The 27,106-nt window shown below is 45.6% G+C and overlaps 1 pseudogene; it reads left to right on the forward strand.

The window, feature by feature from the left end:
- Positions 1-26,044, forward strand: part of LOC123139490 (uncharacterized) — a 32,784-nt pseudogene extending 6,740 nt beyond the window's left edge.
- The last annotated feature ends 1,062 nt before the right edge of the window (positions 26,045-27,106 follow it).

A 27,106-nucleotide genomic window follows, 5' to 3' on the forward strand; every position in this document is an offset into this window, starting at 1 on the left:
TGCGCCAACTTTCAACCCATAACACTTGAGAAAGTTTATCCAAGTTCGACCATAAAAAAAGCAGCGATCTTCTTGGTTCATGAACCCAACTCGGAACTTATATCCATGGCTTGTCTTCATTGTGACCATTAAACTGGTGTACTCAGTTATGGCAAGGCCGAGCATCTTGAGTACATGTGTTCTGGCAGAGCAAATAATGCACTGCAGGAAAAATAATATGAGAACAGAATGTATTCCCTATCCAAATCTAGAAATAATTTCCTCCTTTGCGTCAGTGTTGACCATCATACTAGTACCTTTTATCCAAATATAGCAATCCAAATTTCCAAATTAGTCGACAACATGTTCAAAAAACCCCACCCTCCCGGATAGAAAAGAGGATTCCAGGAACATATTGTGCGTGTTTTAAAATCCTGTGTTAGGATGAGAAGTAACAAGTGTGGCATCTCGCCAAGGGCGCAGAAACCTGTAGGGTCCTCACACTTTGGGCACTGCAAATGAAACACACTAGACTCAGTAGGAAGAAAAATGCATCAACAGCGGCGGCTGCCATCCTAGGATTACCCGCGACCAAGGTACTTGGATTTATCGGGGATGGATGAAGAATTCATACCTGGTTCTCCATGAGAAAACCCTATGCAATCGCCGAGAGGGGGTTTTCTCTGAACAAGCAGACGAGGGAAAAGGGGATTCAGGCCCAGTGAAATATTGCCGCTTCGTCCATCCAGCTTACTGCTAAAGCTGGAAAGGTGGGGGGTTTTGTGATTTGACGACTCATTGGGCATTACTGCGGCGCTACGACCGGGGTGTGTCTACCGTGTAGTTGTGCACTCTAATTTGGTGCATATAGCACGTGGACCCCATTGCCGGATGCCCCACATATCAGCGAAAGGAAGTAGAAAGACAGGAGTAACTAGTTACACAGAAATATATTTTTGATAGAGAGATACTCCCTCTGTAAAGAAATATAAAAATCTTTTATATCACAACTTTATACATAAGAAAAATCAAGGGGAATATATATGACATATATAATTATAAAAAACAGAGTTTTTTTAACACAATATAGATGAGTTGGTGATGATGGTGTGCCTGCCATCCTGCAATATAGGCCGTCCGATCTATATCTGACGGATAGGAAGGAAACTACGGCAATTTTGCAAAAAGGTACCCACACACCTCTCCACATTTGCAAATAAGGCCTTCCCCCGTTCATCCTTTTCTCTCACAAGATAAAATACTCATACAAATGCATCTTGATCTTACGTGCAATGCACGGGCATTATGGGGGTTCAGCTGAGAATATAATACTCAGACATGCTCATGGTTCTGGACTTTGGGACACACTCCGGTGGGCCTACATGTTTGGGGGCCCATGTGTTCTACGTCAGCGCTTTTCATATTGCAAGCGATCGGTACAGTGCTGGTTTTAGATGCTATTGCAAGGCGAATACACAAAATTGAATAAAGCACGACAGCTGTTGGAATGAAATCGAATGACAGTTCCTAACCAGCAATGAGAGTTGCAATTCTATCAATGATATACCATGTGATAAATAATACTGTCATACTACTTATACACACATGACACTTGTTTCACCATGCTAGATTATTACATCAAAATATCTCGGAGGATAGATCAGTTCGAAAGTTGCGTGCTGCTACCGAAGAATTTCAAAGTTGATTTGGACCAGCTCTCCTTGCCGAGAAAGTTCTATTTTGACATCATCCCCTACTGCAAGATATGATTTAGATTTGAACCTTGACCATCCTTTAGCATCAATCATCATGCGACCATACTTTGTACTTATAGTATATTGAGCAGGTTCATTCACACCAAGGCTGCACATGGTAAGAGAAACTTGGCCACGGTCGCCCGGATTGTTGAGCGACTCCCTTGTTGCTCCAGGAATTCTCTGTTTGCAAACAAGAAGACATACACAAACAGTTAGATCAACACAATGAATCATGCGAAACAACATGGAAAGAAAAAAGAACAAAGCACTTGGGCGGCCAATGCTTACCAAGAAGGTGGACATGTCGGTTTTTGTAAGGACTTTGGTATATGAAGTGCGAACTACAGCCCAGTCTGTTGCCGGTGCAACTGCTCGTTCGGTTGCCGCTGCACGGGCCGGAGCAGATGCAAGTGCAAGTGTTGGTGCAGGTGCCAAAGCCGTTGCTGGTGCCCGTGCGACTGGTAGTGCCGCCGCCGCTGCTGGCGATGGTGCTCCTTGTAGAGCTGGTGCCGGTGTCGGAGCAGGTGCCAGTGTCGATGCCAGATCCTCCGGTAGATCAGCCTGATCCGCTGACGCGGTTGGTGCCCAATCCTCAGCTGGATCAGACTGAGCTGCTGCCGCTGTCAGTCCTAGAGCAACTGCCGGTGCTCGATCCATTGCTGAAGGTGGTACCGATGTGCAAGACAGCGGCGATCATGTCTGGTCTGCTATGACCAGCTTTCTAACTTGACTAGGATCCGTGACCATGATCCATTTTTTGCTTCATTTCTTTTAAACACGAGAAGGACTAATTGTGGCGTTTTTGTTAAACCAAACTGCAGTTCATCATAGGGATTTAGCTTATACTCAGACAATAGACTGATCCAATTTTCTCCAGTAATATAAGTGATGGATAGTGCCTTTGGTACTAACACGACATAAGAAGTGAAACCTGCAAAAATAGCCATCGTAGAGCAAACCAAATGGTTTATTCTGTGATGAATGTCACATGGCAAAACCTACATCGTAAAATTGCAGGAAAAGAAAGAAAACATGACATTAAATCAATAAGATTTAGATAGTAATTAAATAAGATTTACTTGATGTGACATGAGTGAATCCTTACCAGGAAATCACTATGTTGAAGTACTAAACAGAAGATTGATCGCCCAACTACGGGTGGCATGCAGGCCCCCCGCCTACTCCCACAAGCAGGATAGTCCAAAGGCCGTGACAAATCAGATGGACCGAACATCCATGGGACTGGAAATCCTGGTGGGTGCAATAAACCCTGCAATGCATACAGATATTGGAGTGTAACCATAATTGATAAACTGTCCTCACAAAAAAGATGATCTGGACACTTCAAAATATATAGACTGAATTAAGTGGACAGACATTAGCATAGACTGTTCTCAGGACTCACCACACACCAAAAGTGGCAGTACTAAACAATACAGGGTTCACAAACACAAATCAAGTACCGAACAATAGTACTTACTACAAATAAGCAAAGTTGCACTAATTAAACTCTGCAGACTATTTCTTGCCACCGACCTACGGGATGAACCCCGCATAACTGACTAGGCCATGGACTTCGTGAGAGATGTCTACCTGCACCATAACCATCTCGTCAACCTTGGAGAACCTAACAGAGTGGTCTTTCCACTCATAAACATGATGATGAAGACAGGCTGCATTAGATTTGTCGGGAAGCTTTACAAGAACCACACCCTTCGTAATTGAAGGCACAACCAGGAAATTGCTATGGTCAAGTACAGTCTCAAGAACACGCTTGACAACAATGCTACAGGAAAACACTAGTTTAGGACACGTGGCGACAAGGACACAACAGCTGGATAGTTTAGCAGTAGAACTCATCCTCAGGTCTTTCAGTTCACACGGCATGACTTTGAGAACTTCATCTCCACCGCGGACCTGGTTCTAATTCAAACAGAAACCATATTTTATTACTACCTTCGTTCAGAAATATAAGATGATTTTCAATATTATACTCCATATATGACTACATATACGCACAGAAATGAGTGAACAAAGACACTAGAACATGTCTTCAAAGGCATGAGAGCAGAGGGATTACTTGCAATATCCATAACACAAGTTACTGAGGCAAATATACCCTCTTTAAAGGTAGCATTGATGTTCATAAAGTACTCCCTCAGTATCTAGACAAATCTAAGACAAGAATTTTGGGACGGAGGGAGTAGTTGAAAGTAATCTATAAGAAATTAGTGTTAACCTCTCGCATGTTTTGGTCAAAAGAGGAATTTAGAACCGTCATTTGGCACACAAAAATCACATGCAAGATCACCCAGAAAGTTGTACTACTAGTACTAGTACTACATGTTAGATGGAAAAACATGATCACGATCAAGAAAAAGATCGTCAAGAAGAGATATTACCTGGACTTGCTTAATGGGGAATCCCGTAGAGGGGGGCTTGGACAGGGCGATGGCTTTGAGCTTGTCTGCGATAGTCTTGGCGGGGTGCTTGCGCTTCTTCGTACCACGAGCCTCAACAGTTTTGGCCAGAGCCATAGACATCACGTTGGCCGGTGCTACAGCGTCCATCCAATAGAGGAAGCTGAGAGAGGAAGCTGAGAGAGAAGAGTGAAATGAGGAACGAGATGAGGGAGAAGCGAAGCGAGTGGGGATTTCTTCAAGAGAGGAAGCTGAGAGAGAAGAGTGAAATGATGATTGCTTCGTCCGTCCAACTTACTGCTGGAAAGGAGGGTGTTTTGTGATTTGACGGCTCATTGGACATTACTGCGACGCTTCGATCGGGGTAGTCTACCGTCACTCTACTACGGAGTAATTTAGTGCATGGCTGGTGGACCCCGATGCTGGCTGTCCCACACGTCGGCGAAAGTGAGTAACTCAGTGCATGGCTGTAGGAGGATCCCCATGGTAGAGCGTGTCCACTGTTTTTCTGAAAAAAAATGATTACAACAAGCGTTTCCACTCTTACGACGGAGGAGTGCGAAACACGGCAGCCACTTGAACATACACAATGCTCCTACTACTAGGCATGTGCAGTGGTTCATAGTCAGTACTACATAATCTTGTTGATAGTGTAGTAAGATATGACGATAACAAACGATGTTGTGCGCATGTCAACTATATGAACAGTAATGTAGTAACATAGTACCACTTTTTCGACTGTCTGGTGGAGAATGAACAGTGAGATCAGTGTTAACAAAACTAGGTCTACAATGCACGGAGAGTACGGTGCTACAGTAGTCCATGAAACATGAACCATATGAAGCACGAATCAGTGTTAGGAAGGGTGTATGAAGGGTGCACGGGATGGGAGCAAAAATTCCCTTCTCGACCCACTTTTGGGTGTTTGACAGAGTGCATGAGTCCACACTAGTAGGTTAACACAAATACACGAAGAGGGAACAACTATATTGAGATGAGAATGCAACGAAACACACCCACATGCTTTGTGCTACAGTGACTGATCTGCATCGTCTGAGTTTGATCCAATGATCATGTTGCGCTGAGACATGGACATGCTCATGCAGAGGATGCCTAAACACCACCGAAGTCCCTTTGCTTCTCGAGGTGCACGGCGTTGGTGATGCAGGGTGCAACCGCCCGCAGAGCCCGCTCTCGGTCGACGGGAGCCAGCTCGTCAAAGACGGTGTCCAATGGCACGAATGGATTCCGGTGACGGAGCCCTGAGAGGATTCACCCGGCAACGGCGACGGCAGCCCGCAACCCCTCCTTGTCCAGCTCTGCCCCCACCATCACGCGGAGACGGCTCAGCTCCTCGGAGATATAGGTGAAGAAGGAGACCTGGTCAGGAAGCCGCAGCTCATGGAAGTCGACGGGGTGGTCGAACGGGTTTAGCCCGACGACCGGCATGGTCGCACTGGCACGGCGGTAGGCATCGTGCAGCCGCAAGACGTGCGTGGCAACTTGGTCCACCAAGTGGCTAAGGCGATCCTGGACCTCGTCACGATCGGCCCGCTCGCGCTCCAGCCGGCTCCCATGACGGCCTATCGTATCTCCCGCATTCTGCAGCAACGCTGCCGACGCCTCGAGCATCTTTGTGGTGGATGCCTGCCGCTTTTGAAGCTCCATGAACTCCCGCACATAATGGAGGAGCATGGCACACCTCTCCTCCTTGAGCTCACGGAGCTCCACGTCCTTGGCCCTGAGCTCCGCATCCTTGGCCTGGAGCTCCTGTGTCAGGCGCCTCACCTCGGACTCCGTGATCTGCTGTGCCGCCATGGCACCAGGTAGAAGCAATGGGGAGAGGAAGCAAGGGGGCGAAATGGCTGAAAGACAATGCAATCTATGGGAAGGCAGAGGGAGCCAGCCGAGGAGCGGGGAATCTTTTGGTTTTCACCATGGGAAAACACCAGTCGACGACTTCTCACATCAGGGAGCAGTCAATTTTACAGGCAGAGTCATCATGACTAATTGCTGCCGCGCCTGCTCCCGTCAATCAAAAAATAAAAAATCCTGCCGTGCCTACTCCCGTCAATAACAAAAATTAAAAATCCTGCCGCACCCAATCACCAGAGCAACGCCGTGGTGGATATTTAAATTTACCTGCCGGCAAGGAGATAAAAAAAGGGGTGAAAAAACAAATGTGGCGGCGGCCTAGCTAATCGGTCGCACTAGCCCAACCAGCTAGCCATCGTGCTTCACTGATGTACTCGGCGGGAAAGGTGGTCATTTGTGATTTGACGACTCATTTACTTGCTTCGGTGCTACGACCGAGGAGGACCCAGAAAACGCGTGGCAGGGCGTCCCACGTCTCGGCAAGGAAGAATATATGCGTGCACCACCCGGGAGGACCTCGAAACCGCGCGGTAGGTGTGCCATGTCTCGGCACGGAGGAAAAATGTGCGTGTAAAAATATACTGTATTAGACGTAGTACCTATGGTTCGACCTCGGGACCCAGCCAGTCGGTCGAAGACACCCCACTAGCCACACAGCTTTGTCATGCTAACATGGCATGGAGGATAGGTGTGGTTAGCTCCGTCTCAACCAGCCACAATGTCTCTTGTTCTAGGCGATTCTTCTATTCTCCAAACTTTTTTCAGTTATAATAACACCAGGGCAAGCTAGCGCCGCTCTTCGTCTGTGCCCGTGCAAAGGTTAGATGATGGAGAGGAGAGAGAGATCACAGACCTGGGACCCACCAGTAAGTGAGTCAACGGTCATGCACGTGTTGACGAGGCACTCCCTCTACTCTACTCAACGTAATACTGTATAAAATCAAGTTATGGGACAAAGCCAACAATCATTGTTGTTTCAGGCTATCGACTTACGCTTTGTGGTCTAGGTTGCCAGTTCGAATCTCGTATTTCAGATTTGTTAGTTTTAGGTCCAAATTTGATTAATGACAAGTGGGACCCCCGTGTGTTGTTCCGATATTTCAGTGTAGGATGTTTTCTGAACAAACACTTTGCGTGGTTAGACAAGTAACGGCATGAGTTACACGTGTTTTGCAAGTTTACAAACAAAAATGGTGGCATAGAATATCACATCCACCCTGCAGCTTAGATGCTATGGTGATACGAGTTTTTACATCGTTGGAAGTGAGATCCAATGGCTTGAGAGTAGTCTTTGTAATTATCTGCAATTTCCAAACTCTCCAAAGGTTTTTGTGCAAATAAAACATTCAGGCCTCGTGTGTGCCGCTGCATCTTGGATCCAACAGCTCCCCATTGCTCATATTAGGTGCTCCCCATAGCTTAATTAGCCGCTACAGTGATACGAGCATCTAGGTCGTATGATCAGTGATCAGATGGCACATGCATAGTACTTGTACTTTCTTCGCAATTCCCAAACTCTCTCAGCCGTATATTGCAAAAACATTCAAACCTCCTACTATGGGCCGTTAGATCTCCATGAACTTGTATCACCATAGAATCTACGGTGTGGGATCACCTCATATTCTCCCGTGCGATAAAACACAAGGTGCTCTCGCAGCTTGGATGCTACGGTGATACAAGCTTCGAGGTTGTTTGATCTGAGATGCAATGGCATCTGAGCAGTCTTTGTGCTTGTAAGCAGTGGCGAACTCTTTGGGGGCTTTTCTGCAAAAAAACCATTCAAACCACCGAGGAGTTGTTGGGTCACAAATCCAACGACTCCAAATAGCTTGTATCACCAAAGCATCTAAGGTGTGGTATCACATGATATTCTTACATACAGGAGAATATGATGTCCTCCTTCATCTTAGATGCTACGGTGATACGAGCTTCGAGGTCATTGGATATGTGATCCAAGGGCATCTGAGTAGTTTTTGTACAAATTGTGTGCAATTCTCAAACTCATCAAGGTTTCCTGTAAAAATATTAAGACATCATGTGAGCTGCTATATCTCAGATCTACAAGCTCCAAGCAACTCGTATCGGCATATAGCATCTAAGGTATGGGAGCACATGATATTCTCCCGGGGAGGGGGGGATGCACAACCAATCAGTGTTTGGGAGGGTGGGGACAAATATAATCTAAACAACCCTAAACAGAGCTTCACAATTTTATCTAAGGTCAAGGGGTTAACCCCCGACAATCTACATAACTCCGCCTAAACACAACATTTGCATGTACTGTAGTACTAGACTTAATATTCATGTTTCAGTTTCCTGTTCATTTTAAATATTGAATTGAGGACCATGCATGTCTTACATTTTACTACCTTCGTTCCTAAATATTAGTCTTTTTAGATATTTCAAATGGACTGGCACATACGGATGTATATAGACATATTTTAGTGTGTAGATTCACTCATTTTGCTCTGTATGTAGTCACTTGTTGAAATCTCTAAAAGACTAATATTTAGGAATAGAAGAAGTATTTTTGAATTCGTGTCATACATGCATGGTTTAGAAAAATAGATGCACTATACTTATTGGATTGTTGTTGTTTTCGTGTGTGTGTGTGTGTGAGCGCGTGTGTGTGGTCATATGCTTGATACATACAAAGTTTTCTCACCACCATATTCTTCATCTTTTAAATTTGAATTTGCAATGAAAAACTTACTAGGGATACCATGAAATGTGAAATCCACGTTGAGATCACTATATCACAAACTCACTCTAATTCAAGAACTCCTCATAAGTCAATTACCATGTTGAGATTAGTATTTGCAAGGAAAATATGGGCATTGTAATACACATAGATTCGTTCGGCAATTTAAAAGATTCCTTTCGTATTCTCGAATGGCAGGACCCAATGGTGTACCAGCCAGACCTTGGCTCGTGTTGATCCTAAAAAAACCGGGCTCGTGTCCTTCTGGTGGCGTGCGTGGTATGCACATTAGGCAACCCCAACCAGTCGAGCCTCCGTGTTTCGAGTCGAAATATCTGGTGGCCAGAATTTCAGCCCTAGGAAATTCCCCTCATGTCCCCGGTCCGTAATGACTACCGATGAACAATGGAGGGATGCTTTACCGTGCCGAGCACGGTTCAATTCCCGAGTGGTCCCCGCTCCCCAAGGTCACCCATCAACTGCATTGCCTAGTACTACTACTACTACTACACCAGAATGAGCACAGAATTGAGCCCGTTTGTTCGTGCCTAGTACTTGAGTTAATATATTAGGCAATGCACTAGTACGGAGGGATTATCCTTTTACTCTGCATATATAACTTGTCCAAAGTCTAACTAAGCAAAATGTTTGACCAAATCCTTTCTTAAGAAATACAACATGACAGATGTATGGCTTGAAAATTTATTGCATGATGTAGGTTATGATATTGTTTCGAATCTTGGATTTTAAATTTTAGAAAATCCAAAAGTGACCAGAAATTTATGAAACTGAGCATGGTCACGTGATATGGCACAAATATTCCTTCGTATTTTTTTCTTCAATTTGAGACAAGCTGCTTATGACAAGTTGCACAAATGAAGAGCCAAGGTATTTTGGAACAAAGACCTGTCACGTTAAGGAGAATGCTTTCACTATTAAAACCGTGGGTGTTTACGTGCCACCATGAGTCCCGCTTCTCATCGGCAGGTGCCGTCCGAGCAAGCGTGTGAGTTGACGGGAGGCGTGCAAGCAGACCATTGCACCGGCTGACAGGGAGGCGTGCGAGCAGACCACTGCGCAGGCTCACTGGGAGGCGAGCCCTTTGATCAGGCTCCACCGCCCACCTTCGTCCCAACTGCTCCCACTTTTAATGTCGCCGGTGCTGCAGTTTAAAATCAACCCTGCACTACCCAGTATCGCTACAATCTTCTCTCTTCCTCTCCGATTCTCCTGTCGTCTACCTCCAACCAGCCTGACCTAAATGTACGCCATGCCGCATCACGATGGTCTGCCCTTAGTCTTCTAGTTTCCTGAGGAAGACACCCAGTCGGAGTCTCAAGAACATAAGGCGCTTTGGGACGAGCATGAACCGGCCTTGCGGGAAGACGCCGCACCTGTCCCCACTCCCGTTCCGGCTCCCGTCACTCCGACTGCGCCAGCGCCCATCCCTGTGGCATTGATGGGCTGGGAGCCGCACATTGTCACCGAGCTTGATGCCACGGGGTTCCATGAGGTCCCCATCAACTTTCACGCGCCCGTGCACCTACTAGCGCATGCGGCTGCGCGTGCACTGACGTGCACGCCCATGCCGGTGCCCGTGCACCTGCCAGCGCATGCAGCTGCGCGTGCACTGACATGCGCGCCCGTGCCGATGCCTGTGCACACGAATGTCTCTGCCGTGCTGTTGCTAGTGCATGTCCCTGCACGGGTGCCCGTGCCCCCTTCAGCGGCATGGATGGCCGCCGTCGACCGCTTCCTTGCACCAATGCCAGTCGCCTCCTTCCGCCAGTTGACTCGCCCCTGGAGACCGAAGTCTAGAACATTGTGGGCTTCCTTGAAGCTAGGGCCAACATCTAGGAGTACGCCAATAATGGCGCAAGACACCGCCGTCGCTGTCAGCCAGTGGCCCGACGACACACAGAGCACGACAGAGGAGCCGCTTCCCACCGCAAGACGCCCCCGCCGCCGGCGTGTAATCTAAATTTGCCATGAAAAACGTTTGGATTGCCATGCTTAAAATCCGAATGTTTATCATTTCCATTTTAGATTGATCGTCATATGAATGTCAAGTCAGAGTCAGACTGAATGAAATCTATGGTTTGATCGATTGAATGTTCTGCTAGAGCCGTATCAAATTAGATATAAAACGTTATCAAGCCACATGTATTCCTTCTCTTCAATGTCGAGCAGTCAACATGTTTAGTGTGTAGTTAATTTCATGCCAAAAATAGTGGTAATCACATAATAACACACAAATAATATCCTACTCAATACCCGCATGCACTTAATATACTTCCAAATTAACGTGCATTGCACGTACACATTGACTAGTTCTACTAGTACGTGAAACTGGCACCATAACTTGTGAATGGGTCCAGATATGGTCAACGACAACATCACCCGCGAGTTCTTCGTGTTTGCCCGTGCGTCTAAACACAGAAGGGGAGGAGAGAGAGAGAGCACACATGGAACTCACCAGTAAGTGAAGGCAAATAGTACATGCTAATGAGCCGGTCCCACTTATGTTCTAAAAATAATATTACATGTTAAATAGGTTGTGGTAATATAAAAACATTATATGAACAAAGGGGGGTACAACAAACATTGCTGTTCTACGTATGTTGCCTATTGACGTGCGGCTTGAAGGCCCTGGTCGCATGTTCGATCCTCATCCTTTATTTTTTAATTTGTATATGGGTCCAATTTGTTTCATGACAAGTGGGCCCCTCGGTGTGTAGTTTGTAGCACTTTAATTTGTGGGTCGAAATTTGTTCCATTCCAAGTGGACTATCGGTGTGTAGTTTTGTAGCTTGTTTATAATAATTAAAGAGAACAACCGAGTTTTTTACAATAATACCATGGTGCGACATTGAAGGCGAGAAAGGACGTGTGAGAGAGCGATGACCGAGCCAGAGTGAAATCAACTGGGGGAGGTGCGGGGGTTGCAACAGTGTTTGGAGTAGTTGTGGGCCGAATGTGCTACGAAAATATAATCGAAACCCACTGGAATAAATGTCTACACAAATTAATCCAAGGTTGGAGTCCCCCTCGCAATGTAAATAGCTCCGGCTTTGCGAGGGATGGAGAGGTAGCTTCAATATGTGGAAGATACGGCGTGAGAAAGCGAGGTCAAACGAGAGACATATAGATAGAGAGATAAAGTGAGTGTGGTCCGACATTCATTGAACAGATATATATGCTCTGGAGAGATATTGTCAGATTGAGATTTTGGCAAGGGTGAGGACAGTAAGATAGAGCTTGAGAGATGATCCAGTCACAGACATGTAGATATATTTTGTGCGTGGGAGGAAGCAAGGTCAATCGATTACATATATAAAGGGAGAGAGATTGAGTGAGTGTGGGTCGTCGTGCAATCGAAAGAGTGAGATGGGTTGGAGAGAGTGACCTAGACAAACAATGTGCGTGAGAGAGTATACAATATGAATATGTCTAATTGGGCTCAAACATGGAGATATATTGTTTGTGTCCGAGAAAGAGCAAGGTCAAACAAGACACACACACACACATAGAGAGAGAGAGAGAGAGAGAGAGAGAGAGAAGGAGAGAGATAGATAGAGAGAGAGAGAGGGGGGAGAGAGAGATAGAGAGGGAGAGAGATTGAGCGAGCATGGCCCGCCATGAGGTTGAAAGAGTGGGGGCGGCTTGGATGGACTGACCTAGATAGACAATCTGCGTGAGAGAGTATAGAGTATGTCGATCGAGGCCCGAACAGGGAGATATGTCATTTGTGTGTGAAAGAAAATGAGGTTAATCGAGACTCAGATAAAGAGAGCGAGATTGAGCAAGTGTGGCCCGCTGTGCGAAAGAAAGATTGAGACAGTCTCAAGGGAGTGACCTATAGATAGACAACGTGCGTGTGCACAAGAGGTTGGGGGGCTAGATAGACAATGCATGTATCTAGCGCGAGAGGGTGGGAGAGAGAGAGAGAGAGAGAGAGAGAGAGAGAGAGCTCGGCATGGGGTACAATGGCGGGTGTGTGAGGTAAATACATTTGGTAACAGAGTGCAAAAATGGGGTTGTGTAGTTGAGAGAGTTAGAGATCGAAACATGGAGAGAAAGAATGAACGTGTCGGAAACCGATAGTATCCTAAGGTAGTTAGGAGAGGAAGATTGACCGATACAGAAAGTATGTAGTGTGTGTGCTGGGGGGGGGGGGGTCTAAAAACAACATTTGAATGTAGATAGTACGAGACTTAATATCAATGTTTCAATTGGTGTACATTGTAAGATTTGAACTGAGGACCATGCATATTGGTAATTATTTCGAACTCATGCCATAGTAGGTTTGGAAAAGTTGACATTGACTCAATTGTTGTGCTATTTTGTAGGTCATATGTTTGAATCCATCCAAAAGTTTTCTCACTACCATGGTGTTCATCATATACATATGAATTTATATTAAAAAAGTAGCGTGGATACAGTGAAATGCGAAATCCACGTTAGAATTGGAGATCACTATGTGACACACACTCTAATTCAAATAACTAATTATGTGACACACACTCTAATCCACGTTAGCGTGGATATCGTTTCGTTTTTTTCAAATAACTCCTCATTAATTAATTTATAGTATCTCGTTTCAAATGACTAACTATTTGCAAGGAAAACACGGGCATGGTAATACATAAAGATTCGTTTGCAAATGAAAGAAGATTCGTTTGCATTCTCAAATGTAGGCGCACCAGGCAGACCAGGGTCGTGTCATGGTGGTCGCGTGTGTCGGACGGACGCTTAGCACCCAGCCACCCACCCCCTCCCCCCTCCCCCCCAAAAGGACGACGACAAAATAAGTTTGCGCTTTCACGTTTTAGATTGAAATATCTGGCGGCCCCAATTCCAGCCCTGCAAAATCTCCCTTCTCCACCGTCCCCTTCCGCGCCCAGATTGCTCAAATCCCTAATTCGCCGCCAACCCAAGCAAAGTTCGAATCGCCCCTTGTCTCGTCTCTTTCCCCACCTCTGTGCCGGACGACAACGAGGAAGACGGCGGTCGTGCTTCACCACCACACCGGAGCTACCTCATCTACGCCCTCGTCCACCGCACTGGGTGCTCCACCGACAACGTCGGCCGCTGCAACCGACGTGCCTCACAGACACTGACTTCCATCGCATCAGGTGCGCTTCACCGACGCCGTCTCCCACCTCACCAGGGCTACTTCACCGAGCACATCGTCGCACCTCCGCCCCCCGAGGCCGTTGGGGCTTCACTAACGGTCTCGTGCACCGCATCGTAGCGCTCCGCTGCCACTCAAGATCTGCATCCATGCGTGTCCAACCAACACCAGCGCATCACCCTCAACAGCTCTGAAGTGACCCGCACTCTAGCTAGGTGAGCATGCCCAAACGCCGGTCCAAACTAGGTATCCACACATCACTCCCTTGTGCACTATTTTGATGATGTTTGGATATCCTTTCACTGCTCTCTTAGCATACACGCCTATGCAACTCTGACTTTAACGCTTATTTCTTCTGGAGATATCATCTGAAACAAGCAAAACCATTTTTTAGCGAAGCATGACGGCGCTACGGGATCTGGTACACATCCTACACACCCGTATAACCTTGTAAGTATCTGTCCTCCGGTACAATAGCAAGGTCGATTCCTCTTATTTGATCAACCATTCACCGTGTCAAAAATGTAGAGGGGGATGCAAGGAGCACAAGGCCTGCACATCCAAGCAAGTGGTAACATGGACTTGTACATGGAACATCCCGAGCGCAAGCAGAGCTGCAGTGAGCCTGTACAATGACCTAGCGTAAGTCCCTACATTTCATTTAATTCGTACTGGCATGCGTGTATGATTTGTGTGCAGTGGCGGATCCACGAATTCAAGTTACCAGGGGTGAACATTTAACTTAAAAAATACGAAGGCACTTGCACTCCGGAAATCAACATAACTTGAGAAATGTGAAGCTACATGCACTTTGAAAACCAGCTAATGATCCAAAGTAGTTCAGATTATAAACACTAAATGATGCAAGCATCAAAAAACACAAAATGCAACATCGTGTACAAGGACTACAAACATGGTCTGTACCTGCTTGAATTATTCATTCTCTGGCTGAAAATATCGAAGTGTAATTGCACCTATAACCACTGTGCAAACTGCATATCAATATATCTATCCTGCACAAGTATGCCAATAGTTTCAAACAACAGATTAGAAAAGTATTTATGCTACGTTGTCATGATACGGGGACTTTCTGGTAGATGGCCTCGATGTTTCCTCAAGCCATGAAAATGCACTATAATTTGCTTGTCACCAATGCCTGCAAATCTCTATGTCTCTCTCAACATAGCAAATCATCATTAGACACCAAATCCTTCAATGGGAGCTTGCAAAATGCTTGCATTAGATCCCTCATTAGACACTATGTTCATCACCAGGAGCATGTAAAATGTTTGCATCAAATCCTTCATTAGCAGTCTGTTCATTAGACACTTTAGGCTCAAGAACAACATGAGCTTGTATGTTTCCACTGGAAACTTGATTAGATACATCAAATTCAGTCAGTTCAGTATTGATTGGGGGAGTTATAAAATAAGCAGAAAATTGTTTCATTTTCTCATAGATTCCCTACATACAAGCAGTTTTACAACACCGCCAGGTTTAACTATTGGCCAGAAATTGAACAGTTCAATTAGATATAATCAGGGATGTGATGTACCTGCTCGTTGCGCATGCTACTCTTGCAAGCTGCGTCTGTCCGTTTGCGCAAGCTCGATGCCATGCCCGTGCTGCCGCCGCTTCCTCCCACACAGGCTACACCCTGGGTTGGATCTTCATCTTCTTGTCCTTTCGTTTGCTTGAAGCCCGGCGACCGCCCTCCAACGAGGGCGCGAGGAAGTGCTGTGTCGGTCTGTCTAGCGGCGGCTAGGTTAGGAGCAAACCAGACTGGAGGCTGGAGCGAACAAATTGGGATTTTTCATGCTGTCGATTGATATGGGAGGCGCTCGTTTGGTCCGCGAGCCTGCTATAGGGCCTGCCTTGCACTTATGTTATTGGCCCATCCAAATTGAAACATTTTTCTTCATTTTTTTCATTGCCTGCTCGTGCGTTGGGACGAGCAAAATTAGCCTGGGCCAACCTGGACGACTCAAACTAGGTGCACACTTTCCAGCCACCCGAGGCGGCTGCCCATACCAGCCCCTATGGTGGCGTCGCTCCTTTTTGATTGTATGATTGGGGCAGTGAAAAATATTCCAGTGGCACTTTTGATTTACCCACAGAGTGGTTGAATTGCTTGTTTCTATGAACTGAGTTCGCCCATAATGTGAAGGATGCCAGTCTTTTCATCCTATTGTATATTGCTTAGATCTCGTTATGCCAAATGTAATCGCACGAAATATACAGTAAAAGCCAGTGTGATGTGTGTGGATACCGTCCATCGGTGACTGATCTGATGCCCATGGTTACAGTAGTGCAGAGGAAAATCCCAGCAGCGACCTCTTTGCTTGATTATGGCTCCAAGCTAACCCTCCTAAACTCAGTTGTTACCTCTCTGGCGATCTATGCCATGTGCTCCATCAAGATAAACCCCAAGATCATTGAGAATTTGGATAAGCTCCGTAGATCATGCCTCTGGCTCAAGAAATCTGATGATGGCACCAAGGGGAATTCTTTGGCAGCATGGGATTTGGTCTGTAGACCAAAGAACAAGGGTGGGCTAGGGATCATAAATCTGAAAATTCAAAACCAGGGGCTTCTGCTGAAACAACTACACAAATTCTACAACAAACAAGATGTACCTTGGGTTCAGCTTGTCTGGCAATCCTACTATGTGAATCGCATCCCACATGCGACTGATCTTTGTGGATCGTTTTGGTGGAAAGATCTCATGCAACTGTCTGATGTTTACAGAGGGGTTACTAAAGCTTCTGTGGTGGCAGGAGACACGATTCTGTTCTGGAAGGATGAGTGGAATGATACCTTGCTTGAAGAAGCTTTCCGAGGACTTTTTATTTTGCCAAGGACCAAGATATATCGGTTAAAAATCTGCTGTCTTCGATGAGTCTAAGTAATGTGTTCCATCTACCCCTATCGATAGAAGCCCGACTGGAAGTCACTGAGTTGCAACACGCAACGGCTGATGTTGCGCCGACTGAGGGCATTGATACTTGGACCTGTGTCTGGGGTGGGACTGAATTCAAAGCATCCAAATTTTATGAGTATTGCTTCAGAAACATGCAGGTTGATGAGGCCTTTTGTTGGATTTGGAACACCAAATGCACAATGCAATGGAAGATGTTTGCCTGGTTACTGCTGGCTGACCATTTAAACACAAGAAATATGTTGAGAAGAAGGCACTACAAGATACAAGATGATGACTACACGTGCTTGTTATGCCAAAACCCTCTTGAGGAGGATGTGGAACACCTTTTCTTCAACTGCCCCTTCAGCCGGAGATGCTGGGATAGCATAGGGGTCCAGTGGCCGGTGGCTGATTGCAGACTGGAGTTGCTACACGCTGGCAAAAACTCTTGGAGTGGGCCAATGTTTATGGAGTTGTTCATAGTGGCGGCTTGGGGGATTTGGAAGGAAAGAAATGACAAGCACTTCAGAGGGATTCAACCAACTTTGAGATCTTGGAAGACCAGGTTTAAAAATGACTTTGCTATGTTGGTTCATAGGGCCAAGCCAGAGTCTACCACATTCATTTTATCTCTAGTTGCTGCATTGTAAGAGCTGTGCTCCCTTGTAATCTCTAACCCCCCATTCATATGTATTTCATGTATGTAGGCTGACTGGACTGTACTGGACTGTACTAACCCCTTAACTATTTAATTTAAAGTCAGTGGGATCCTCTCCCACTGTCATCAGTTCTCAAAAAAAATTGTGTGTGGATACAACTAGTCTGACTACACGTCCTCATATAACATATCAAGGACGCACCATCTTACCAGATTAACCATTCGACTTACCAATGCAGTGTGGGAAGAAAGAAGTATTGGGACTGCGTATCCAAGCAATTGATGCCATGGACTCCTTCGTAGAACGTTGTAAGCGAAAAAGAAGTTGCAGTGTGCCTGTACAAAGAGCTAGCATAAGTTCAGTTACCTGCTTCTCGGAATTTTAGTTAGCCAATTACAAAATTGTTCAATTACGTTGCTTGGCTTAATTTAGTCTGCTACTGATTAAATAATGTCACAACCTGTTAATCCTATTATAGACTGCGCCTATCTATGTGTTTGATACTTACTGTTAAGAATTACCTGTTTGCCCGAACTTAAATAGCTACTTGTTTGTTTAACTGCTTTGCTACTGCAACAACCGGTTACAATGATGTTAATAACTACTTTTCAGCATCCAATTGAAACTCTTTAATTCCTTGTTTGTTTAACTGGTTTGCTATTATAACTCCTAGTTGAGATGTTTTGCTAACTTCAACTTTTCTGAATCCAATCGGAACTTTAATGGCAAAACAGGTTAGCCCAAGATCAAAGAGAGAGGTCCCCATGGACGTTGTATCATCCCACAACAGTGGCACTGGCCCAATCATGCATTATGAATTGCCAACTGCTGATGCTCTAGAGGCAAGCTAAAAAAGGATGTTGTTCTAGCAGAAAAAAGTACAACGACCTGGCTTATGTATGTTAGTTGATATTATTGATCCATATAGCCTGTAAGTGTTTATAGGTCTGTTAGTTCTGTACATTCTTGGTTGATTGACTCGGTATTTGAATCTTGATACATCAATTGTGTACATATCTAAATGGGAGTACACATTATGCTGCGTGTGACATTTGAGTTGGACATAAAGTGTTCCAAATATTCGAATTCACCTTAAACTGGATTCTAGCTTCTGAATTTGAGTATCGACATTTGTAAATCATATTCATATATGATAATGGAATACACCTTTGTCGTGCTTTTGAAGATATATAAAAACACATAGAATGATTTATAAAGATTTGTATAGGAGTACAAAATGGATTCGAATTTAGTTGCCAGGGTAAACGTGGATGCTTATTGTCCCAGAATTCAAAAGAAGCGGCAAAATGTCCACTGCCACGTCGGCTGCCCGAAGCCAAGTGTTTGGGAGATCGAAATTACTGCCTACCCATTACACGAACAATCCATCGGCCCGATTTCCACTACTCTCAATACGGGTAGGTTGGTAACTTCAATTAGACGTGACACGACCGCCTCTGAGCCCATTCCGACACGGTGGGTGCCAAACATGGGCGGCAAAACACATTTGATTCAAGCTCTTCCGGAAGACCTCTATTTCTCCCTCCATTTCCCCATTCATACATGGTGGGCGGCAAAACAAACTCGACTCGGCCGAAATCGATGTAGGCAAATATTTTCAATAGGGGCAGGTTTGTAACTTCACTAAGACATGACACAACCACCATACCTATCAGCCCCGTTCATACACCATGGGTGCCAACCACCCTCTCCTCGCCCGAAATCGCTCTAGGCAAATATTGGCGAGATGCGAGATTAACGTCCTATCCCCAACCGACGAGACGTCCAAATTTTATATGGGGGCTAAGTTCGTAACTTGCCCATATTTCAAACAGGCGTGTCCCAAAAGCATGCTTCCCCGTACCTCTCCCTCCATTTTCCATTCATACACCGTTCGCGCTAGAACACCATCCCCACACCAGCCTCCTCCGCCCGCCACCCCATCCATCTCCGCCATCCTCCATGCCATCCATCACCGCCATCCTCCACCTCATCCATCACCACCGTCCTCCACCATGCCAGAGTGCCTACCAAGACCGCGTCGTCCACTGCTGGAGATGGACGTTTCTCATCCACGGCAACGGAGCAAGAGCCTTGCATCACGTCCTCTTGCTTCATCGGTGCCGTCGTCCTCTTTGCCGGGGCCGCTCACACGACCTTCTCTTCCACCGCAACGGGACTTATCCCCCGATGCACTCGCCTACCGTCGCAGATCTGCTTCAACACCACTGACAGCCATCGCACACCCGATGCCTACACGGCGCCGCAAGAGAGGTGGTACTTCATATCTCCTCAACTTTTTGATCTCAACCAGAAAATAGATAATAACTTGGTTAATCTACTTTCTTTTTAGCTCTTAGAATTTAGTTCTTAGTTCGAAGCAAACAATGGATGCTAAATATCATTTCTCCGATTTGCAACTTCAAATATGCCATGACACAGTCATAATACAGTTTAATTGATCATGCTTAGGGTTTAATTGATCATGTTGGTTCCGTGGTGGTTTCTTTAATAGAAATCAGAGGGGAAACCCTCTTTTGCTAAAAAAACATGCTTAGAGTTTCCCCCTTTTATGATCACTATACAATCAGAATACGTGCTTCGTGTCATAATAGCACTGCTCCACCCATCAAGCTAAACAAGCTTAGTTGTTCAAATACGAATATGATATTATTAAAACATAGTCGTTTAATTGGTAAGCTAAATGTTCCTAATTTAGTTTCAAAAATGCATGTTCGCCGCTCGGGTGTGTATCTCTACAGGGTGCCCACGGTGGGCCGTGGCCCACCTTGGGATTTTGGGTTGTCCCAGGCCCCGATTCCCCTCTGTTCTGCTATGCACTTTTGATCTCTACTCGCCCCCAGCCGCCTGCCTCGCCGGTGACTTGCCGTCCCCGGACGACATGACTCTAGAAGGAGACGCCGGACTAACAGGAGGTCAGGAGCCGCTCGCCCAACAGTGTCACCGCTGCCCGGGCACGCCGCCGTGCCTACCTTCCCAGTCCGTTTAGGGCTTAGGCGTGCAACACCCACTAAGCCAACCCGATTTATCCTGAGATACGTCCTCAACACTCAGCAACCACTCCTCATCACCCATTTTCTAATTGATTCATTACTCATTAGGTAGGACTGTCATTAGGGTTTGTTGTGTGCTTAGTGCTACCTACACTTAATTGTTCATAGGTATTTCAGTAATCTTTAGTACCTGTAAAGTTCACAAGGTTTCAAAATTCCGGCCCTAGGAACAAACACTAGTCATTTTGGATTGTTGGTCATAGTGACATTGACCCAGATTACTACTGCAAGCCAGGTTTTTTGACAATTTTACTTGTCTTTCTTACTCATTCGATATAATATCCAATTATTCACGTCGATTAGTTGCAAACAATAAGTGCTAGACAAACTTCTTGATTCAGATTTTGGATGGTCTCTTACTGCAGTTACAATTCTGCATACTTGTCCTAGTAAGCTCACAAGTAAATGATTGATTTACTACATCTATGCTTGCCTTGTCATATTTGTTGTCAATATAATTTTAGGGTGGACCACCCTGTTTCAAAATACTGGAATCGTAGACATGAGTGAATAGTATTTCTCTATGTGATCTCTTCCATCATGCGTGGGCAACGAACACTACCTTGTATAGAAAGAAAGTGTCATTTCCAGCTTTTACATAGGCTTTGATCTTTTACATGGAATACAATCCGCCTACTTGCTTTGCGTCGCACTACCAACACTCCACCCTTGAAGCTAAACATTATGCCACTCATAATTCCTTAGTTTATTTGTTCAAATACGAATTTGATATGATTCTAATGTTCCTACTTCAGTTTTGAAATGTGTGTTTGCCTGTTATAGAGACATAAGGGGTTTGTAGTTCTGTGTGTGGTCTAGTCAGCACGGTTGGGGGGTGAACTTTGCATATGCAGGGGTTTATAGGGAGACACTCTTCGAGTTGAATCCGCAATGCATTCCATAGATAATCTGACTACTTTTTATGTTTTCATGAATCTCAGATTCTGAACAGCATCATAATGATTATGAGCTTGCGCGCATGAAAAGAATAAAGCAGAACAATGCCATGGCTGTCAAACTTGGCATTAAGGAACTGAAATCAAGTCTGGATGCAATGCAATGCAACGCTCTCCACCTACAGATTCATGCTCAGAATATGATCCTCATAGTGATTCTGAGCTAGAGGGAGACCTAAGTCAATGTAGCTCCCTAGTGGAGGAGTCAGAGGCAGATGCCATATCTTATTCACCCATCAAGGTGCTTGCTCTAACTTTCCAAGGTTATATTGGTCGCACATATCTTACAACTGATGCTTTGCATTGCTTCTACTTTGTTGCACTGCCATTAGCTTAGTTTACACATTGTGTATGTGAATACACCCAGCCTATCCATTTTCAGTACATATTCCATCTGTCATCATACCATATTTATCCATTCAAATGCTGTTCTTGTGTATCAGACGTTCAAAAGGAAGGGCGATTGCCCATTAGGTGTAGTTGCAATATCACCTGACCCACAAAACACCCCAACTCTAGCAGACTCTAGCCCTACTACACTGGTCATTTCTGATGCCCCAACTCAGCAGACCCCAACTGCAGCAAACAGTATGATGATGATGCCAGTTGACATAGCACTAGCGCTATGACGCAAAACCCCCATTCCAGCAAAGAGTATACCAAATCCAGTTGCCAAATCCCTTTTCGAACCAGAGAGAGCCCCAACTGCAGCAAATAGGACCCCTGTTCCATTTCTTCCTAGTTTAGAAGACGAAGCTTATATTGTTGTCAGGAACTTTGTGCGCATCTTTCCTTCATGGAAAGATTATACTGCAGACACAGAACAATTTCCAGTCTTCCTCCGCAACTTACGCATAAGTAATGTACTAATGTTATTCATGGTCATTACTGCATATGTTTTTGCTGACTGAAGACACAAGATTTTATTCTTTTAAATAGGCGAGGACCAAACTGGATTGTGAAGACGAGCAAGGGTTGGTTGCGCTTTTCAAGCACTCGCTGATGAAGTATCATTCCTACCTGAGGCAAGCGCCCTTTGATGGCAAGCCTCTAAATGAAATTTCTGTAAAGTCTCTAGTGCTACATTTATTCGGTGGTGACTGGAATAATCTTGTTAGACATTGGTCTCATCCGCAGCGTAAGGTACTGTCTATGATATCACATCATAATTTGAACTACATTTCTGCATTTGCCTTAACGTCTCACTTGTACAAAAACTATTAGCAGAAGAACATTCATTCTCAAGGGACCACAAAATCTCACAACTATACTGCACACTACATTGCTCTTGTGAGGACCTCTTGCCCTGTATGACCATACTTACTTTCATAGCTGTTTGATTATGTAGCATCACTGCACATGTTAGCCTCGTTATCGTCCATTTGGTGGACATTATAAGATCCATATGAACTCTTACATAAATTTAGAATCAACCCAATGCTTTTTAAAGAGGTTTAGCTCTACAGTCCTCTTGTTAGGACTGAACGTCGTCTATCACTGTACTTACATTAATAGCTACTCCCTCCGTCCCATAATATAAGAACATTTGTACAGTACACCCGTGTTCAAAACACTCTTGTATTATGGGAAGAGGGATTGGTTCATTGTGTAGCATTCTGCATCTTATCTCCTCGCCCACCATTTACTAAAAAAGATCAGATCTATATTTAATCTAACCAAAAAGTAGAATACACAGACAATGCCAGTGATGAAGTGTAGCCCATTGCTCTTGTTAGTACATTTTGTCCTGTAATGCTTGTACTTCCAAGGATTGGTAGTTGATTATGTAGCATCAATCTGCATCTTATCTTCATTATCCTCTATCGCTTCCAGTATTATCATATCTATAATTACTCTCTACAAAATTTAGAGTACATGCAATGCTTATGAAGAAGATTCTGTGCTGAAATTCTTGAGTTATCCTTCCCTTGACATGGAGAAGGGCATTATAAAGCCGGTGTTAACTATTAATGTAAGTCAGTCCTTCTAAAGCCTTTATCCTCAACTGCTGTTTAATTTGCTCATACTCCCTATCGTTTACTGCTGTTTAGTTTGCTGTTTCTACCAAAATGCATGTTCGTAAGAACCGTAAGTTCTAAGTTTTACTTGTAAAACCAAATTTCTTATTCATACCATGCACATTACTTAATATTCCCTATATGTATGCTTGGTTTTGTGGATCTATAATCCAGTGTGTGGTGAAGCAGCCCACGTTTGCACCTTGTCATTTCCTGTTTTATCTTACTGATGTGGCTGATGATTGTCTTTGCCCTTCATCTATGCTTGTTATGTTGACATGGTAATCCAGTAGTGTGGTGAAGCTCCCTGCATTATGAACAATGCCAAATTATGCTATTGATATTTTGAACTTACTCTTTATTTTTTAATTTGAAATTGGATGGAATTGACAACACAGTTATCATCTTTGTTTATACATGTGCAAAACCTGTCATCTCTCTGCTTGTTTCAGGGTGATATGCCTGATGGCATGCACAAGTCTGCTGAAGGCTATGAGACAAACCCAACATATATTGCAGCAAAGAAAGCAAAACATCTTGAAGATAGAAAGACAACCCCAAAGTCTTGTCTTGATGCAGTGTTCAAGTTACTTAAGACTAGCAGTCAGACAAGCTCACAAAATTCGTTGTCTAAATCAGTTCGACTTCTTCAGTCCCAAGTTCTAGCAGAAAGGCATTCTGCAACTCAACTTTGACTTGAAGTCCTATCTCTAAGAAAGATTACGGAGAACACTAATGAGAACCTCATTGCTAAACAGCTACACCTGGAAGCTATGACCAACATGCTAGGCCGGTCTCATAGCCTTGCTCAGCAGCTTGCGCAACAGTTCTCGTGCAAGGCTAACCTTTCTTGAACTGTCTTGGAAGTGGTCTCGGTTCAGTATTATTTTGTTACGCTGGAATGGTGCCCAGTTTTTGTAATCTGCTTCTTCGTTGCGCTTTATGATCACTGGTGGCGAACTTCGATGCCCAGTTGATGTAATATAGCATAAATCCTTTATTGTATAGTGTAGGTTTATTCTTAGTTACTATGCCGTAATTTCTTTATTGTATAGAGTAGGGTTGTTCTTAATTCCTACTAGTTACTGCCATCATTCGCTATCTAAAAAAATGATGTAGTGGACCGGGCCGAAACATTCGCCTCTAACGGGCCTGGTTTTTAGTGGGCCACAATTGGGCTACCTGCATCTTTCTTGGGCCCGAATGATTGGGGCCTTCACACTTTGCGCTAGGCCCACAACTTACTCCGGCCTATATTCGGCCCAAATTTTAGTTGGGCCTTTTGTGGACTCAGCGCTTAGTTTGGCCTAGGTAGCGTTGGGCCATTAACAGGCTGAATATTTTACTGGTCTGTTACGGCCCAGATGAAACCATGGGCCTTTAGCAGGCCGAAATGCATGTTGGGCCTCAATTTTCACTAGTCGTCGACGGGCCTTCAGCAGGCTGAAATGTAGACCGGGCCTTTTTGGGCCCAGTTATATGACGGGCCATTACCATGCCGAAACATATATCAGGCCTTAGTTGGCCCACTGATATCATGGGCCTTTAAGAGGCCAAAAGCTTAGTACATGCATCAACGGGCCGAATTATACGACAAGCCTTTAACAGGCCCAAAGTCATGTTGGGCTGAACTGTTGCCACCTTTATCACGGGCCGTTAGTGGGCCCGATGTCCCATCGGACCATATATGGCCATGGGCAGCACGGGCATTCCTAGGCTGAAAGTCACACTGGGCTGAAATGGGCCCATGTCTACATCGGGCCTCTAACAAGCGAAAGTCACTGCGCTGTAATTGGGCCCGAATATTTGGTGAATAATTAACGGGCCAGATCTGGCTTCGGGTCGTAAATGGGACTTTACTAAACAGACCGTTATTGGGCTGGCCCACTAGTACCTGAGTAAGTATTACAGGGCTTTGACTGGGCCAGCCTTTTTAACCTATATGGGCCTCTGCTGGGCCCCGCCACGTGTTGACGTATCATAGGCATTTCTCTTCCAATGGACGGGCGACATCTGGTCCACTGACAAGCTGACACGTGTTTCCTCCGGCCAATCAGAATTTTACACTTGGAAATTTCCCATTGGTCCGGGCTGTTAACGGGTTATCGGATCCAAAACCGGACCCGATAGCTTAACGGTGTTCCGTTACGGTGGATGCCACGAGTCGGTCGCCCTTGACGAAAGCACTTCTGTGACGCGTGATTTATCGTCATGGAAGTGGACACTTCCGTGATGATAATTTTGGTAATGTCATGGAACACTTCTACAACATCACAAGTATGACTATCTTGATTCTGTCATAAAATCGTCATGGATGTCCATGCATGACAGAAAACGTGACCTAGTGTGACAAACACGTATCATCACGGAAGTGTATTTTTTGTAGTGCAGGCAGAGGCAGCTCGACATCGAGGCCACCAATGCCGCAACCAAAGCAAAGGAGGTGGCCCTTGCGATCATGCGAATGGACTTGACCAAGATGAGTGACAAGACGAGGAGCTAGTTCGAGGCCAGGCAGAAGGAGATGTTTGACACCGACAACCTGAAGTAGGCCGTCTGATCGGTCGTGGCCGTTCTTTTTTGGAGGCTGGCATGGGTGCCGGCCGCTGGCTGTGTGCCGGCGAGAAACATATTCATTTTGGAGGCTGGCTGTGTTGCCGACGACAAACTATTCTTTCTGTAGGCTGGCTCTGTTGCCGGCCGCTGGCTGTGTTGCTGACGAGGACATGTAGGCCGCCTGTTGTGTTGCCGACAAGGACGTGTAGGCCGCTGGCTCTGTTGCCGACGTGAACTAGGGCCGCTGGGCTGATGAACTAGGGCTTGGTATTTCAAACGTTGTTGTTTGAAAATGGAGGCAGACAGGATGGGGCCAAAGGATGCGGCTGTGCGCTGGCCGCACGGCCACTGCATCCCAGGACAGGCCCGGACACGACCCATTGCCCTACCCAAATGGATAGCATCCACACAAAACGGATGTCCGTTTGGGATCGTGCGCAGGAGTTGGCCTTACGGGATTGCGAGGTGGGCGTGATCGCTGTGGGCTCGCCGTGAGCTGCGTGCGTACGTGCGCGAGGTGACCTCGAGCTAAGCTGGCCGATCAGGGCGCCAGCAGGGGTGGGAGCGTGTGGGTCGTACCCAGCGTAGGCCCGGCTATATAAGCCTCAGGTCGATCATTGTAACCTTATGGTCTAGGGCATTGAGTTCGAGCTCGAGGAAAGAAAAGCCATCTGTGCGACGGGACGTTCGTGCACCGACAAACCCTATGTCCACCCGTTCCCCTTCTTCTTCCTCCTCAGTCTATTGCAAAGTGAAGAGAGCTGTGAGAGAGAGAGAGAGTGAGGACAAGCTAGGGTTTAGGGTTAGACAACTACATTTGGCATCACAACGTCGGGTTTAGGAGCTCGCCGGTGGCAATGGCGCTGGTTCCACACAGCGGCGGTGCAGGAAGATCGGTGTCCATGGCGATGCCGATGCTCTCTCTGGATAACTACATCGTGTGGGTGATGAAGGTGCAGGCAATCCTCGATGCCCACACGTTGTGGGAGGCGGTGGCGCCAGCGGGCGACGCGACAGTGAATGGGCAAGAAGCGCAAGACGACGCGGGCGATGATCC

The sequence above is a fragment of the Triticum aestivum genome, chromosome 6B (genome assembly GCF_018294505.1).
Source record: "Triticum aestivum cultivar Chinese Spring chromosome 6B, IWGSC CS RefSeq v2.1, whole genome shotgun sequence".
NCBI lineage: Eukaryota > Viridiplantae > Streptophyta > Magnoliopsida > Poales > Poaceae > Triticum > Triticum aestivum.